The sequence below is a fragment of the Stenella coeruleoalba genome (genome assembly GCF_951394435.1).
Source record: "Stenella coeruleoalba genome assembly, contig: scaffold_61, whole genome shotgun sequence".
NCBI classification, from domain to species: domain Eukaryota; kingdom Metazoa; phylum Chordata; class Mammalia; order Artiodactyla; family Delphinidae; genus Stenella; species Stenella coeruleoalba.
In genome coordinates, this window is record NW_027646361.1 from 939,139 (window position 1) to 956,407 (window position 17,269).

Here is a 17,269-nt window from a genome sequence, read left to right on the forward strand (position 1 = left end):
GTGCGTTAAAGACGAGTCCAATCTATCTCTTGAAATCTGTTTCTTGCAATTCTGTCTTGCATTCAGATCCTCTTCTTTGCCTTACCTCAACATATTTTTGGACGTTAGTTTTCATTTATAACTCTGCAGGTTTGTGAATTGCAGTGACCCTGAGCTCCATTTTTTAAGTTGCTCTTTTGTGAGCTGACCTCAAACCTGCAGGATTGCTTCAGGCCCTATTTTGGCTCCGGCGAGGCAGGCTGAGCCTTCCTTTAATTCTTACTCTTAATGGGAAATTAGAGTGATATGTGCCCGTCCAAACCCCTACAACTCTTCTCTCATTGGTTCCCCCTCTTCCCGTTCATCCTCCTCACAATTTGCAAAATGTGTGAAACAGAAGTTTAAATGTGCTGATTCTCCAAGTGGGGAGATTCTAAGTAGCGTGGCTGGAATGGTGAACAGGAGCACCAGGAGAGGATAAATGAGGTGCATTTTAGACACATCTCCCGATCACATGGTGTACAGTCCTCTGGGTTTTCCATGCATGTTTTAGCTGTAGGAAGATCCCTTGAACCTGCAGATTTGGGACCCATTGAATGGGTACCAGGTAGTATTACTTTAAAGGGTGTGCATTTCCTCACCCAACCTCACATTTCTCTTAGCGCAAACAGTTTCCAGCCTTATGTCTCATCCTGCTGTGGGTCTAGATGTGTTCAATCCATGTTGCATCACCGTCCCTGAGGAAAAGTTGTAAGAGGTTTTCTCTGTCTCTCTGTCGTTTATTTTTTTCAATTTATTACTATATTGGTTACAGCTGATTTTCAAAGCTCTGTTTCTTGCTGCTGTACATCCACTTGATTCACGTACAGAGAGACATCAATAAATTCTTTTTCAGATTCTTACCAGTCGTATACATTCTTTTCCGGTGACTTGAGTGTGCTGAGTGCAGTTCTTTTAGCTACCGTGTAGGCCTTGTTGATTATCAGTTTGGTATTTGGAATGGTATCTTTGCTAATTTCAACCTCCTGGATGATGCCTCACCCCTCCCCACCTTTCCCGTTTAGCAGCCTTATGCGTGTTTTCTACATATTTGACTATGTTTTTGTTTTGTAATTTATTTCATGTGTAGCCATTTTGGATTCCACCTTTAAGTGATATCTTATGATATGTGTCTTTTTCTTTTTGAATTCTGTCACTTAGAATGATCATACGTAACTCCTCCGGAGTTGTTACAACTGGCCATATTTCATTGATTTCCAGGCTGAATAATATTCCACTCTACCTAAGTACCACATCTCTATCCATTTTTTCCCTCCAGAGACATTTAAGTTATATCCTAGTCGAGGATCTTTTAAACAGAGAGGGGGTAAACATTGGGGTGCCTGTGTCCTCTCGATTTTTGTTTTTCCCAAGATATACGCCCATGAGTGCAAGTGCCCTATGCTCTGTAGCTCATTTTTTAGATGCTTTAGTAAACACAATACACTTCTCCAGAATGGCCGTTGGCAATATACATTTCCACTATAAGTCTCACAGGGCTCCCTCTTCTCCTTGCCCTGTCCTGCATTTCTGTTGTTTACGCTTTATGAGGATGGCTCTTCTGACTGATGCGAAGTGATATCTTTTGTAGTATTGACTTCCAGTGCCCACCTGTTTGGTTGGCTAAAAAAGTGTATGCCCTTTTCTTGAATATATACAGAAAAGAACGCATACACCCTTTTTGGCCAACTGCAATGTTGGCAATGTTCAGCTCCTTTTCTTGTGCTTAATGGCGAGTCCTTTCTACCTCCTGAAATCCCTTTCCTGCCATTCTCCCTTGCTTACAAGTCCTTTTCTCTGACTTTCCTCAAGACATTTTTCAGTGATGGATATTTTCAACTCTGCAGTTTTGTGAATTTTACTGCCCCTGAGTTCCATTGTTCAACTCGTGTTTATGGGAACTGGCCACAAAGCAGCGGGATTTCCTCAAGCCCTATACTGTTTCCATGGGCAACCCTAGCCTTTGGTCAATTCGTCTTCCTGATTGGAAATTAGAGTGACATGTGCCTGTCTGAACACCTAGGACTTGTCTCTCATTGTTCCTCATCCTTCCGCTTCATCCTCTGGACAAATTCCAAACTGTACGCAACAGGATGTTGACAGTGCTGACATCTCCAAGTGGGGAGACTGTTAGTAAAGACGCTGGAGGGGTGAACCCGAGCACCAGGAGATGAGGAGATGAGATGCCTTTTCCAAACTCTTCCCGATCAGACGGTATACCATCCTCTGGGTGTGACAGACATGTTTTAGCAGTAGGAAGAGTCCCATTCATGTAAGGAGAACACCAGGGCTTTTTCAAAATCAGTGTCTCCCCGAAACCCAAACTGGGGAAGTTTTTAAGCTACGGCTACACATATGTTCATTAAGGGCCTTGGGAAGTAGGCAGAGTCCAAACTTTAGATGATTGAAGTCTTCAGGGTCAGAAGCACTCACCACCAGCTTCCCTTAGGCTACACTTTAACTGTCATTGATAGATGATGTCAATAAAAATATCTATTCTTTTTCAGATTATTTCCCCTTATAGGTTATTGCAAAATGTTGAGTGTAGTTCCCTGTGCTATACAGTAGTTCCTTGTTGATGATCTATTTTATACATAGCAGTGTGTATGTGTTCATTCCAAACTGTTAATTTATCCCTCCTCCCACCTTTCCCCTTTGGTAATAATAAATTATAAGATTTTATACTTCTCAGAAATGGGGGAGCTGAAAGAGAGGTATCATTTTCAATGGAAAAGCATTTAAAACAAGATTGAAGGTTTAACCAAGATTATTAGCTGTACATCCTTGGAAAGAAATCACTTCGTTTCTCTAATATTGACCTGACAAATAAGACAAACCTTTTCACTGAACTTGCTTATAAAAAGTGATGGAAATATCAAATGGAAGTGTTAAAAACATCTTATTTTACCCGAGCCTTATACACTGTTCTATGTTAACTACAGTTTGGCTCACACATCTGTTCATTGAGGTTACAATAGTCTCAATTTCTGTTACTGATCCTCCAGAGTGGACCCCAACAAGTGTCCCCCTGCCCAGTGTCATTGGGGCCAACAGATCGAGACTGAGTTTGGTTCACAAGCAAAGGAAACTTTATATTTTGATCAGAGAATGGAGAGGTGAGAGCATGCACTACCCCGTGGGCTGTGGGCTGGGCTGCTGTGTAGAGATCCTGTCAGAGTCAGTGGGAGGGAGGGAGGCGGCGGAGCTCTCGAGGGCCGGGTTGGCTGTAGCTCAGCCTCTATATCGTGGAGTCTGCACTGGGCCCCAGGAGCTGAGGTGTCGACCCAGCCATTCTGCACTAGGAAATCTGGTCTGAAGTGCCGGGTGTGGAACCTCTGCATGCGGGACCCTAGGAGCACGTGAAATTAGACAAAGCACAAAGGATAAAAAAGGTTAGACTTGACTTTATTGCCCAGATTCTATTTTTATCTCCCAGGGATTTTTAATGGGCTTTGCTGGGGACAAACCCCTCCTCTGCCTTTTGTCCCGTTCCTCATTCTTGGAGTGCTGAGGGTGCAGACCCTTCTTCTGTAACTGCTGAGTGCTGAGTTGGGAGCCCTCATACCCTGGGGCGAGGGTCAGAGCTTCTCCCCAGCAGCCTCCCGGTGACGTTGATTGTCCCCAGGACCCCTGCCTCCCTGCTCGTCCACCTGAGCACCAGCATTGGAAGTGTTATAGATTCTAATGACCTTTAAGGGTCCAGGAAAGAGATGTGCAGAGACGCTGTGGGGGCCGGTTTCACCCCGCCCCACATTTGTTCGGCCACCTTAGGCTGACCGTCTCTGCCAGCCTAGATGCTCTGACCAGTAGTCTGCGCTTTCTTCAATTAGGCCCCTGAATTAACGTACAAACAGCACCAGGTGTCAGAGCCCTGCCCGCTCAACTCCCAGACAGTCCAGGGTCAGTGGTGACCAAGGACCATGATGGCTACTGAGTCAACAGCCTTTTGAAGTAAACAGGAGTCCAGCCGGTCTTATTGGCCACCATCATCACGGTGTCTGTAGGCTTTTCTATGGTGACAGTGTGGTATACTGTTCCCCCGCCAAGATTATTAGCTCCCCTCTGGGTGCAGTAAGTCCTGCAAGCAGTAGTCTACTCTTTTGGGACACACTCTTGTTGTTTTATGAGAGAAACTCCAGGTCAAGTGATGTTCACACGAGTCGTCATGGTGCCCTGTTGCCCCCGGTTATCTCTCTGGATGTTGGAGTTGGAGGGCCTCCTCACTCGAGGTCGGTGTGCCCACGGAGCGAACCCTGCAACTTCAGGGCATGGTTGGTGGTTAGGATCACCACGTGGGGTCCTTTTCCCTTAGGAGGGAGGTGGCCTTTTGGGCTGCTGATTTCCAGGTTTTTAGATACCGCCAGTATCTTGGCCAGATGTGGCAGTGGGCCAAGCCCCTTAGTGACCGTAGTTTATCCTACCTGGATGGCATTCTTGCATTGTTCCATTTCAAGTGGTCCCAGTTTTTGCACTAATCCTCCAATGGCGATTCACCTTTCACCGGGAATGTAAAGGTCAAAGGGTTTAGCTAAATTAGGGAGTTCCAGGGCAAGGGTCTGAATTGACTGCTCTTTCCATTCTTGAAAGGCCACTTCTGGATTCTATTCAAAAGGATCATCATCTTTTCCTTTCAGTGTTTCATATAGAGGCCCAGCTAGTAGACTGTAGTTAGGGATCCAGAAGCAGCAAACCCTGGCCTCCCCAGGAACCCCTAAGCTGTCTTCTAGTTTTAGAAAGGGGTAAGGCTGAAAATGGTTTCTTCCCTTTCCTGGGATGGGCTTCTCTGACCTTCTGTGAGAATGAAGCCCAGGCAGGTCACCGCAGTCTGTGATATTTGAGCTTTTTCTTGGACAACTTCTATCCTTTATTGGCTTGGTAGTTCAGAGGCCTCCTTAGTAGGGCTGGTGATCAGAATGTCGTCTGCATATTGAAGGAGGGTTTCCTTTTCCAGAGGTAGAACTTTTAGGTCTTTAGCTAAGCTTTCCCCAAAGATGGTGTGGGAATTTTTGCACCCTTGGGGCCAGACGGCCCGGAAGTATTGTTTTAGTTGTATGTTGAGTCCTGCCACTCACAAGCCAAAATTTCTTGTGACTCTGGGACTAATGGAATACAAAAGAAGGCATCATTGAAGACTAATACAGAATACCATGTCCTGGTGGTTGGTAGAATGACCAGCAGGGTGTAGGAATTAGGAGCAACTGGAGGTATATCCTCGGTGGCTTCACTGACTGTCCTGACATCCTTTACCAGGTCCCCAGCAGCCCATGGGGCTCTCGTGGTCAGACCAATCCCAGAATATGGAGCTCACCTGGGCAGGTACCCCACCCCCACCCCAGCCCTCGGGGCTCTCGTGGTCAGGCCCCTCCCAGGATACAGAGCTACCCTTGCAGGTACCGTGGCAGGGCTGGGCACACAGGAACCGTGCACATAGCCCTCATTGCAGAGCACCCCCAGCTCACCTGTCGCTCAGAGCTGACACAGAGCACCTCAGAGCAGGACTTGAACTAACAAACAGCAGCTGCGACAGGTCTGTGACCCTGGGCATCACTCCGTGAGGCCTCCCTCCACCTGGTCTTCCAGAGACTTCCACTGCACCCGGGGCACCAGGCCTCTGTCTCCAACCACCACCCACCCCTCCTCTCCCTGACTCCTGGGTTCCTCTCATTAGGAGAGGGTTTTCTTGAAGTTGTCTCCCACTCATGGGCCAGATAAAATGATTAGAAAACAAGCCAAAGCTGCAACCCCTTGTCTATCCTGACTCTCAGGAGCCCACACCTGTTCCTTGGACCTGGCCGGTTCAGCAAGTTCCATTTTCTGCAACTGTGAGCCCCTGAGGGGTGATGATTGGCTGACCTGGGCAGCCTTACCGTGCCGGCCAGCCCTCCCCAGGTGTGCCTGGGTTGAGATCAATATAAATACCACTCCAGGCAGCAAGAGCCCCTGCAGCCGTGCCTGACGCCATTTTCTCTGCCCTGTCAGCAGTCTCGGGGCTGGGCTGGTGGGAGGGAGTGAGAGGCCACGGCTTTGTGGGTGGCCCAGTGTGAGTGGGGCTCTGCTGGACTTTCTGCAGCAGTTGCCAGGCTGCCACCTGCTAAAGAAGAGGATGTGTCACCCATACCTGCTGCTGGAATTTCTCCCTGGGCAGAGGTGAGGAAGGAAAAAAGCAGTGGGGGCAGGGACAGGACGGGTATCTCAGGCAGGGAAATGGAAATCTTCCAGAAGAGCACCCAGGGCCAGGACCATCCTGGCTGGCCTGCAGGCACCAAGTCGGCCGGCATGCTGTCACTCGTGTGGCTCTATGGCCCTTCCTCTAGGCTTTCAAGTCCTTGTATATATTCAGGTGTTTTACCTGGGACGGGTGGGAATAGTTCAGCAGCAACTGGCCTGGGGCTCAGCTCACGTTTACTCACAGATGCCTCGGCACGGTGCCCCAGCTTTGCAATGAGGACGCTTGTTGCGTGGGGGCTGCTGGCTGAATGGGAGACGATTCCCCACCACTGACCAACTTCAGAATTGTTTACAACTGGAGCAAGTGCCCTGATACGGTTTTCCTCTGTGTAACTGGTGGGTTCTGTGTTTTTTTTCTCTTTTTCGTTTTTGGTTCAAGGTAGATTTTATTCCTCTTTTTTGTATTTACAGATATAAGCATGGAAATAATTTATTCATATAAATACATGTATGTGCAGGGAATAATTGTTTTTTCTGTTTTATTTTTTAAATTTTACTTCTTTTTAATTTTGAATTTTATTTTATATTTTTATACAGCAGGTTCTTATTGGTTATCTATTTTATACATATAAATGTATACATGCCAATCCCAGTCTCTCAACTCCTCCCACCACCACCCCCCCAACAGCTTTCCCCCCTTGTTGTCCATACGTTTGTTGTCTACATCTGTTGCTCTGTTTATGCCTTGCAAAATGGTTAATCTGTACAGTTTTTCTAGGTTCCACATATATGCATGAATATACAAGATTTGTTTTTCTCTTTCTGACTTACTTCACTCTGTATGACAGTCTCTAGATCCATCGACGTCTCTACAAATGACCCAATTTCATTCCTTTTCATGGCTTAGTAATATTCCATTTTATATATGTACCACAGCTTTATGCATTCGTCTGTCTGTGGGCATTTAGGTTGCTTCCATTACCTCGATATTGTAAATAGTGATGCAATGAACATTGCGGTGAATGACTCTTTTTGATTTATGGTTTTGTCTGGGTATATGTCCAGTACTGGGATTGCTGTATCCTATGGTAATTCTATTGTTAGTTTCTTAAGAAATTCCATATTGTTCTCCATAATGACTGTATCAATTTATATTCCCAACAATAGTGGAAGAGGGTTCCTTTTCTCCACACCCTTTCCAGCATTTTTTGTTTGTAGATTTTCAATGATGCCTATTCTACCAGGTGTGAGGTGATACCTCATTGTTGAATCCATTTCGTTGAGCAAGGGGTAGCTCTTGTCTATTACATATTTGGCTTATGGAACGGTATCTGTGCTAATTTCAAACTCTGCTTTTATGCAGCACCCCAACTCACCTTCCCCCTTAAGCAGGCATAAGTTGGTTTTCTAAACTTGAGACCCTGTTCTGTTTTGTAATTCAGTTCATGTGTAGCCAAGTTCACATTCCGTGTATTAGTGATACCTTATGATGTTTCTTTTTCTGTGTGACTTATTTCACTTAGAATCATCGTGCCTCAATCCACTCATTATGCTGGTACGGGCCTGGTGACATAGATTTCATTGCTGAGTGGTATTCTGTTGTACAGAAGTACCGCAACTTCTTTATCCATTATTTGCTCTCTGGGATATTTAACTTGTGCCGTAGAAGAGATTCCTGTAAAAAGAGCCGTCCCAAATTTTGGGGTTGCTGTGTCTTTTTGATATTAATTTCCCTAAGCTATAGGACCATAAGTGGAAGTGCCCTAGGCTCTGTTGCTTTGTTTTTTAGATGTTTCAGGAAACACCATACACTTCTCCCGAGTGTCTGTTGGCAATTTACATCCCGCCCATCAGCATAACAAGGCTCCCATTTCTCCATGGCCTGTCCTGCCTTTCTGGATTTTACACTTTATTCTGATGGCCCTTTTGACCGGGGGGAAGTGAGACTTCATTGTAGTGCAGATTTCCTTTGCAAGCTTGCTTGGTTGGCCAAAAAGGGCGTATGCGTTTTTTCCTGAATATATTCAGGAAAAAACGCATATGCCCTTTTGGCAAAGTGCATCATTGTGGACGTTCTGACTCTTTTCCTACGCTTTCAATGCAATTCCAGTCTACCTCCTGAAATCGGTATCCTGCAATTCTGCCCCGCTTTCAAGTCCTCTTGGAAGCCTTACTTCAGTCTATTTTTGGACGATAGCTGTCATTTATAACTCTGCAGGTTTGTGAATTACAGAGGCCCTGAGCTCCTTTCTTCAACTCGCTTTCTTTTGAGCTGGCCGCAACACCGCAGGATGGCTTCAGGCCCTAATCTTGTTCCGGCACGGCACGCTGAGCCTTTGGTTATTTCCTCTTCCTGGTGGGAAATGAGAGTTAAATTTGCCCGTCCAGACACCTCCAGCTAGTCTCTCATTGGTTCTCCCTATTCCTGTTCATCTTCCGCAGAAATTGCAAACTGGGCCAAACAGGAGGTTAAAGGCGCTGACTCTCCAAGTTGGGAGAGTGTTAGTAAAGGGTCTGGAATGTTGCACCCGAGTACCAGGGGAGGAAAACTGAGACATATTTGAACACGTCTCCCGTTCACACGGTTGATCATACTCGGGGTTCCACATGCATGTTTTAGCTGAAGGAAGAATACCTTAAACCTGGAGAGTTGAGACCCGTGGAATGGGTACCATGCAATATGACTTCAAAGGGTCTTCATTTGCTCACCGAACCTCTCCAATCCTATCACTGCTGCGTTTATGCCCCTGTACACACGCTTGATTCTCTTTCAGAGACATAGAAATCCATAGGTTTTAAGATACTTACTAGTCAGGTACATTCTTAGGCGTTTAATATGGGGTGTTGAGTCCATTTCATTGAGCAAGGAGTAGCTCTTGTCTATTCCATGTTTGGCTTAAGGAACTTTATCTGTGCTCATTTCAATCTCTGGTTTTATGCAGCACCCCAACTCACCTTCCCCCTTAAGCAAGCGTAAGTTGGTTTTCTAAACTTGAGACACTGTTCTGTTTTGTAATTCAGTTCATGTGTAGCCAAGTTCACATTCTGTGTATTAGTTATACCTTATGATGTTTCTTTTCTGTGTGACTTATTTCAGTTAGAATCATCATACCTGAATCCACTCATTATGCTGCTACGGGCCTGATAACATAGATTTCATTGCTGAGTGATATTGCATTGTACGTAAGTACCACAAGTTCTTTATCCATTTTTCACTTTCTGCGATATTGAACTTGTACCATAAACGAGGTTCTTGTAAACAGAGCCGTCCCAAACTTTGGGGTGGCTGTGTCTTTTTGATTTTAATTTCCCTAAGCTATAGGACCATAAGTGGAAGTGCCCTAGGCTCTGTTGCTTTGTTTTTTAGATGTTTCAGGAAACACCATACACTTCTCCAGAGTGGCTGTTGGCAATTTACATCCCGCCCATCAGCATAAGAAGGCTCCCAGTTCTCCATGGCCTGTCGTGCTTTTATGGATTTTACACTTTTTTCAGATGGCCCTTTTGACCGGGTGGAAGTGAGACTTCATTGTAGTGCAGATTTCCTTTGCAAGCTTGCTTGGTTGGCCAAAAAGTGCGTATGCGTTTTTTCCTGAATATATTCAGGATAAAACGCATACGCCCTTTTTGGCCAAGTGCATCATTGTCGAGTTTCTGACTCTCTTCATATGCTTTCAATGCAATTCCAGTCTACCTCCTGAAATCGGTTTCCTGCAATTCTGCCTTGCTTTCAATGCCTCTTCATAGCCTTACCTCAATATATTTTTTAAAAATAGTTGGCCTTTATAACTCTGCAGGTTTTTGAATTGCAGTGGCCCTTAGCTCCATTTTTTAGCTCTTATTTTTGTGGTCTTGCCCCATAACCACAGGATTCCTTGAAGCCCTATTTTTCTTCTGGGGCACCTTGCTGTGCCTTTGGTTAATTCTTCTTACTGATGTGATATTAGAGTGACATGTGCCCATTGAAACCGCTACAGCTAGTTTCTCACTGGTTCCCCCTATTCCCATTCATCCTCTGCACTAACTGCAGACTGTGCGATACCAGAACTTAAAGGCATTGACTCCATGTGGGGATGTTGTTAGTAAAGCGGCTGGAATGTCGATCCGGAGCCCCAGGAGAGGAAAAATGAGGTGCGTTTTAGAAACCTTTCCCGATCATATGGTATACCAGTCGCTGGGTTTCCCAAGCATGGTTTAGCTGTAGGAAGATTCCCTTCAACCTGGAGTGTTGGGACCCTTGGACTGAGTAGCATGAAGTATTGCATTAAACTTTCGGCAGTTGCTCACCAAAGCTCACCAATCCTGTCAGCCCCAAGTGTCCAGCCTTATGTCTTATCCAGCTGTGGGTTTATATGTGGTCAATCCAGGTTGCATCACAGCCCCTGAGCGAATTTTGTAAGAATTTTTCTCTCTTTCATTGTTTCAGCGTTTTGTTTTTAAAATTTATTTCTATAATGGGGTTTAGCTCCTTTTCACTGCTGTGTTTGTGCCGCTCTGCACACACTTGATTCCCTTATGGAGATATATCAATACATGGGTTTTAAGATTCTTATTCCTCAGATATATTTCTCTGCGGTGTATAGGGTGTGTTGAGGCCTGTTCATTGAGCAAGGTGTAGATCTTGTCTAATACCTATTTGGTTTATTGAACGGTATCTGTGCTAATTTCAAACTCTGGTTTTATGCATCACCCCACCTCTCCTTTCCCCTTAAGCTGACATAAGTGTGTTTTCTAAATGTGAGACACTGTTCTGTTCTGTAATTCATTTCTTGTGCAGCCATATTTACCCTCCCTCTATAAGTGATATCTTATGATATGTTTCTTTTTCTGTTTGACTTATTTCAAGTAGTATTATCCGACCTAAATCCACTCTTTATCCTTCTACTAGCCTTATTACATTGATTTCATGGTGAAGAGATATTCCATTGTACATAAGTACCACATCTTCTTTATCCATTGTTCTCTTTCCTGGGATATTTAAGGTGTACTGAAGTTGAGGTTCTTGTAAACAGAGTAGCCCTAAACTGTGGTGTGCTTGTGTCTTGTTGATTTTTAGACTTCCCTAGATATACTCCCATGATTGGAAGTGTCCTATGCTCTGTAGCTCTGTTTTTTAGATGATTTAGGAACCACCATACGCTTCTCCAGAGTGGCTCTCGGCAGTTCACACACTGCCCATCAGCGTATAAAGGCTCCCTGTTCTCCATGGCCTGTCCTGCATTTCTGGTTTTTACAATTTTTTAGGATGGCCCTTTTGACCGGTGGGAAGTGAGACTTCTTTGTTGTGCACATTTGCATTGCTTGCTTGCTTCGTTGCCCATAAAGTGCGTATGCGTTTTTTCCTGGATATAATCAGGAAAAAACGCATACGCCCTTTTGGGCCAACTGCATCATTGTCGAAATTCTGCCGCTTTTCATGTGCGTTAAAGACGAGTCCAATCTATCTCTTGAAATCTGTTTCTTGCAATTCTGTCTTGCATTCAGATCCTCTTCTTTGCCTTACCTCAACATATTTTTGGACGTTAGTTTTCATTTATAACTCTGCAGGTTTGTGAATTGCAGTGACCCTGAGCTCCATTTTTTAAGTTGCTCTTTTGTGAGCTGACCTCAAACCTGCAGGATTGCTTCAGGCCCTATTTTGGCTCCGGCGAGGCAGGCTGAGCCTTCCTTTAATTCTTACTCTTAATGGGAAATTAGAGTGATATGTGCCCCGTCCAAACCCCTACAACTCTTCTCTCATTGGTTCCCCCTCTTCCCGTTCATCCTCCTCACAATTTGCAAAATGTGTGAAACAGAAGTTTAAATGTGCTGATTCTCCAAGTGGGGAGATTCTAAGTAGCGTGGCTGGAATGGTGAACAGGAGCACCAGGAGAGGATAAATGAGGTGCATTTTAGACACATCTCCCGATCACATGGTGTACAGTCCTCTGGGTTTTCCATGCATGTTTTAGCTGTAGGAAGATCCCTTGAACCTGCAGATTTGGGACCCATTGAATGGGTACCAGGTAGTATTACTTTAAAGGGTGTGCATTTCCTCACCCAACCTCACATTTCTCTTAGCGCAAACAGTTTCCAGCCTTATGTCTCATCCTGCTGTGGGTCTAGATGTGTTCAATCCATGTTGCATCACCGTCCCTGAGGAAAAGTTGTAAGAGGTTTTCTCTGTCTCTCTGTCGTTTATTTTTTTCAATTTATTACTATATTGGTTACAGCTGATTTTCAAAGCTCTGTTTCTTGCTGCTGTACATCCACTTGATTCACGTACAGAGAGACATCAATAAATTCTTTTTCAGATTCTTACCAGTCGTATACATTCTTTTCCGGTGACTTGAGTGTGCTGAGTGCAGTTCTTTTAGCTACCGTGTAGGCCTTGTTGATTATCAGTTTGGTATTTGGAATGGTATCTTTGCTAATTTCAACCTCCTGGATGATGCCTCACCCCTCCCCACCTTTCCCGTTTAGCAGCCTTATGCGTGTTTTCTACATATTTGACTATGTTTTTGTTTTGTAATTTATTTCATGTGTAGCCATTTTGGATTCCACCTTTAAGTGATATCTTATGATATGTGTCTTTTTCTTTTTGAATTCTGTCACTTAGAATGATCATACGTAACTCCTCCGGAGTTGTTACAACTGGCCATATTTCATTGATTTCCAGGCTGAATAATATTCCACTCTACCTAAGTACCACATCTCTATCCATTTTTTCCCTCCAGAGACATTTAAGTTATATCCTAGTCGAGGATCTTTTAAACAGAGAGGGGGTAAACATTGGGGTGCCTGTGTCCTCTCGATTTTTGTTTTTCCCAAGATATACGCCCATGAGTGCAAGTGCCCTATGCTCTGTAGCTCATTTTTTAGATGCTTTAGTAAACACAATACACTTCTCCAGAATGGCCGTTGGCAATATACATTTCCACTATAAGTCTCACAGGGCTCCCTCTTCTCCTTGCCCTGTCCTGCATTTCTGTTGTTTACGCTTTATGAGGATGGCTCTTCTGACTGATGCGAAGTGATATCTTTTGTAGTATTGACTTCCAGTGCCCACCTGTTTGGTTGGCTAAAAAAGTGTATGCCCTTTTCTTGAATATATACAGAAAAGAACGCATACACCCTTTTTGGCCAACTGCAATGTTGGCAATGTTCAGCTCCTTTTCTTGTGCTTAATGGCGAGTCCTTTCTACCTCCTGAAATCCCTTTCCTGCCATTCTCCCTTGCTTACAAGTCCTTTTCTCTGACTTTCCTCAAGACATTTTTCAGTGATGGATATTTTCAACTCTGCAGTTTTGTGAATTTTACTGCCCCTGAGTTCCATTGTTCAACTCGTGTTTATGGGAACTGGCCACAAAGCAGCGGGATTTCCTCAAGCCCTATACTGTTTCCATGGGCAACCCTAGCCTTTGGTCAATTCGTCTTCCTGATTGGAAATTAGAGTGACATGTGCCTGTCTGAACACCTAGGACTTGTCTCTCATTGTTCCTCATCCTTCCGCTTCATCCTCTGGACAAATTCCAAACTGTACGCAACAGGATGTTGACAGTGCTGACATCTCCAAGTGGGGAGACTGTTAGTAAAGACGCTGGAGGGGTGAACCCGAGCACCAGGAGATGAGGAGATGAGATGCCTTTTCCAAACTCTTCCCGATCAGACGGTATACCATCCTCTGGGTGTGACAGACATGTTTTAGCAGTAGGAAGAGTCCCATTCATGTAAGGAGAACACCAGGGCTTTTTCAAAATCAGTGTCTCCCCGAAACCCAAACTGGGGAAGTTTTTAAGCTACGGCTACACATATGTTCATTAAGGGCCTTGGGAAGTAGGCAGAGTCCAAACTTTAGATGATTGAAGTCTTCAGGGTCAGAAGCACTCACCACCAGCTTCCCTTAGGCTACACTTTAACTGTCATTGATAGATGATGTCAATAAAAATATCTATTCTTTTTCAGATTATTTCCCCTTATAGGTTATTGCAAAATGTTGAGTGTAGTTCCCTGTGCTATACAGTAGTTCCTTGTTGATGATCTATTTTATACATAGCAGTGTGTATGTGTTCATTCCAAACTGTTAATTTATCCCTCCTCCCACCTTTCCCCTTTGGTAATAATAAATTATAAGATTTTATACTTCTCAGAAATGGGGGAGCTGAAAGAGAGGTATCATTTTCAATGGAAAAGCATTTAAAACAAGATTGAAGGTTTAACCAAGATTATTAGCTGTACATCCTTGGAAAGAAATCACTTCGTTTCTCTAATATTGACCTGACAAATAAGACAAACCTTTTCACTGAACTTGCTTATAAAAAGTGATGGAAATATCAAATGGAAGTGTTAAAAACATCTTATTTTACCCGAGCCTTATACACTGTTCTATGTTAACTACAGTTTGGCTCACACATCTGTTCATTGAGGTTACAATAGTCTCAATTTCTGTTACTGATCCTCCAGAGTGGACCCAACAAGTGTCCCCCTGCCCAGTGTCATTGGGGCCAACAGATCGAGACTGAGTTTGGTTCACAAGCAAAGGAAACTTTATATTTTGATCAGAGAATGGAGAGGTGAGAGCATGCACAACCCCGTGGGCTGTGGGCTGGGCTGCTGTGTAGAGATCCTGTCAGAGTCAGTGGGAGGGAGGGAGGCGGCGGAGCTCTCGAGGGCCGGGTTGGCTGTAGCTCAGCCTCTATATCGTGGAGTCTGCACTGGGCCCCAGGAGCTGAGGTGTCGACCCAGCCATTCTGCACTAGGAAATCTGGTCTGAAGTGCCGGGTGTGGAACCTCTGCATGCGGGGACCCCTAGGAGCACGTGAAATTAGACAAAGCACAAGGATAAAAAAGGTTAGACTTGACTTTATTGCCCAGATTCTTTTTTTTATCTCCCAGGGATTTTTAATGGGCTTTGCTGGGGACAAACCCCTCCTCTGCCTTTTGTCCCGTTCCTCATTCTTGGAGTGCTGAGGGTGCAGACCCTTCTTCTGTAACTGCTGAGTGCTGAGTTGGGAGCCCTCATACCCTGGGGCGAGGGTCAGAGCTTCTCCCCAGCAGCCTCCCGGTGACGTTGATTGTCCCCAGGACCCCTGCCTCCCTGCTCGTCCACCTGAGCACCAGCATTGGAAGTGTTATAGATTCTAATGACCTTTAAGGGTTCCAGGAAAGAGATGTGCAGAGACGCTGTGGGGGCCGGTTTCACCCCGCCCCACATTTGTTCGGCCACCTTAGGCTGACCGTCTCTGCCAGCCTAGATGCTCTGACCAGTAGTCTGCGCTTTCTTCAATTAGGCCCCTGAATTAACGTACAAACAGCACCAGGTGTCAGAGCCCTGCCCGCTCAACTCCCAGACAGTCCAGGGTCAGTGGTGACCAAGGACCATGATGGCTACTGAGTCAACAGCCTTTTGAAGTAAACAGGAGTCCAGCCGGTCTTATTGGCCACCATCATCACGGTGTCTGTAGGCTTTTCTATGGTGACAGTGTGGTATACTGTTCCCCCGCCAAGATTATTAGCTCCCCTCTGGGTGCAGTAAGTCCTGCAAGCAGTAGTCTACTCTTTGGGACACACTCTTGTTGTTTTATGAGAGAAACTCCAGGTCAAGTGATGTTCACACGAGTCGTCATGGTGCCCTGTTGCCCCCGGTTATCTCTCTGGATGTTGGAGTTGGAGGGCCTCCTCACTCGAGGTCGGTTGTGCCCACGGAAGCGAACCCTGCAACTTCAGGGCATGGTTGGTGGTTAGGATCACCACGTGGGGTCCCTTTTCCCTTAGGAGGGAGGTGGCCTTTTGGGCTGCTGATTTCCAGGTTTTTAGATACCGCCAGTATCTTGGCCAGATGTGGCAGTGGGCCAAGCCCCTTAGTGACCGTAGTTTATCCTACCTGGATGGGCATTCTTGCATTGTTCCATTTCAAGTGGTCCCAGTTTTTGCACTAATCCTCCAATGGCGATTCACCTTTCACCGGGAATGTAAAGGTCAAAGGGTTTAGCTAAATTAGGGAGTTCCAGGGCAAGGGTCTGAATTGACTGCTCTTTCCATTCTTGAAAGGCCACTTCTGGATTCTATTCAAAAGGATCATCATCTTTTCCTTTCAGTGGTTTCATATAGAGGCCCAGCTAGTAGACTGTAGTTAGGGATCCAGAAGCAGCAAACCCTGGCCTCCCAGGAACCCCTAAGCTGTCTTCTAGTTTTAGAAAGGGGTAAGGCTGAAAATGGTTTCTTCCCTTTCCTGGGATGGGCTTCTCTGACCTTCTGTGAGAATGAAGCCCAGGCAGGTCACCGCAGTCTGTGATATTTGAGCTTTTCTTGGACAACTTCTATCCTTTATTGGCTTGGTAGTTCAGAGGCCTCCTTAGTAGGGCTGGTGATCAGAATGTCGTCTGCATATTGAAGGAGGGTTTCCTTTTCCAGAGGTAGAACTTTTAGGTCTTTAGCTAAGCTTTCCCCAAAGATGGTGTGGGAATTTTTGCACCCTTGGGGCCAGACGGCCCGGAAGTATTGTTTTAGTTGTATGTTGAGTCCTGCCACTCACAAGCCAAATTTCTTGTGGACTCTGGACTAATGGAATACAAAAGAAGGCATCATTGAAGACTAATACAGAATACCATGTCCTGGTGGTTGGTAGAATGACCAGCAGGGTGTAGAATTAGGAGCAACTGGAGGTATATCCTCGGTGGCTTCACTGACTGTCCTGACATCCTTTACCAGGTCCCCAGCAGCCCATGGGGCTCTCGTGGTCAGACCAATCCCAGAATATGGAGCTCACCTGGGCAGGTACCCACCCCCACCCCAGCCCACGGGGCTCTCGTGGTCAGGCCCCTCCCAGGATACAGAGCTACCCTTGCAGGTACCGTGCAGGGCTGGGCCACACAGGAACCGTGCACATAGCCCTCATTGCAGAGCACCCCAGCTCACCTGTCGCTCAGAGCTGACACAGAGCACCTCAGAGCAGGACTTGAACTAACAAACAGCAGCTGCGACAGGTCTGTGACCCTGGGCATCACTCCGTGAGGCCTCCCTCCACCTGGTCTTCCAGAGACTTCCACTGCACCCGGGGCACCAGGCCTCTGTCTCCAACCACCACCCACCCCTCCTCTCCCTG

General features: G+C 45.6%; 1 long non-coding RNA gene across 10 annotated transcripts in view; it reads left to right on the plus strand.

Moving 5' to 3' along the window:
- Window positions 1–17,269, plus strand: part of LOC307181154 — a 2,002,597-nt gene that overhangs the window by 915,636 nt on the left and 1,069,692 nt on the right. For 3 of the 10 annotated variants that reach the window (XR_013826040.1, XR_013826041.1, XR_013826042.1), the window contains exon 1: window positions 3,318–3,410. The exons of the other annotated variants lie outside the window; for them this stretch is intronic. This is a non-coding gene — a long non-coding RNA (uncharacterized lncRNA). Of the gene's footprint in view, window positions 1–3,317; window positions 3,411–17,269 lie in introns of those variants that run through there. 10 annotated transcript variants of the gene reach the window in all.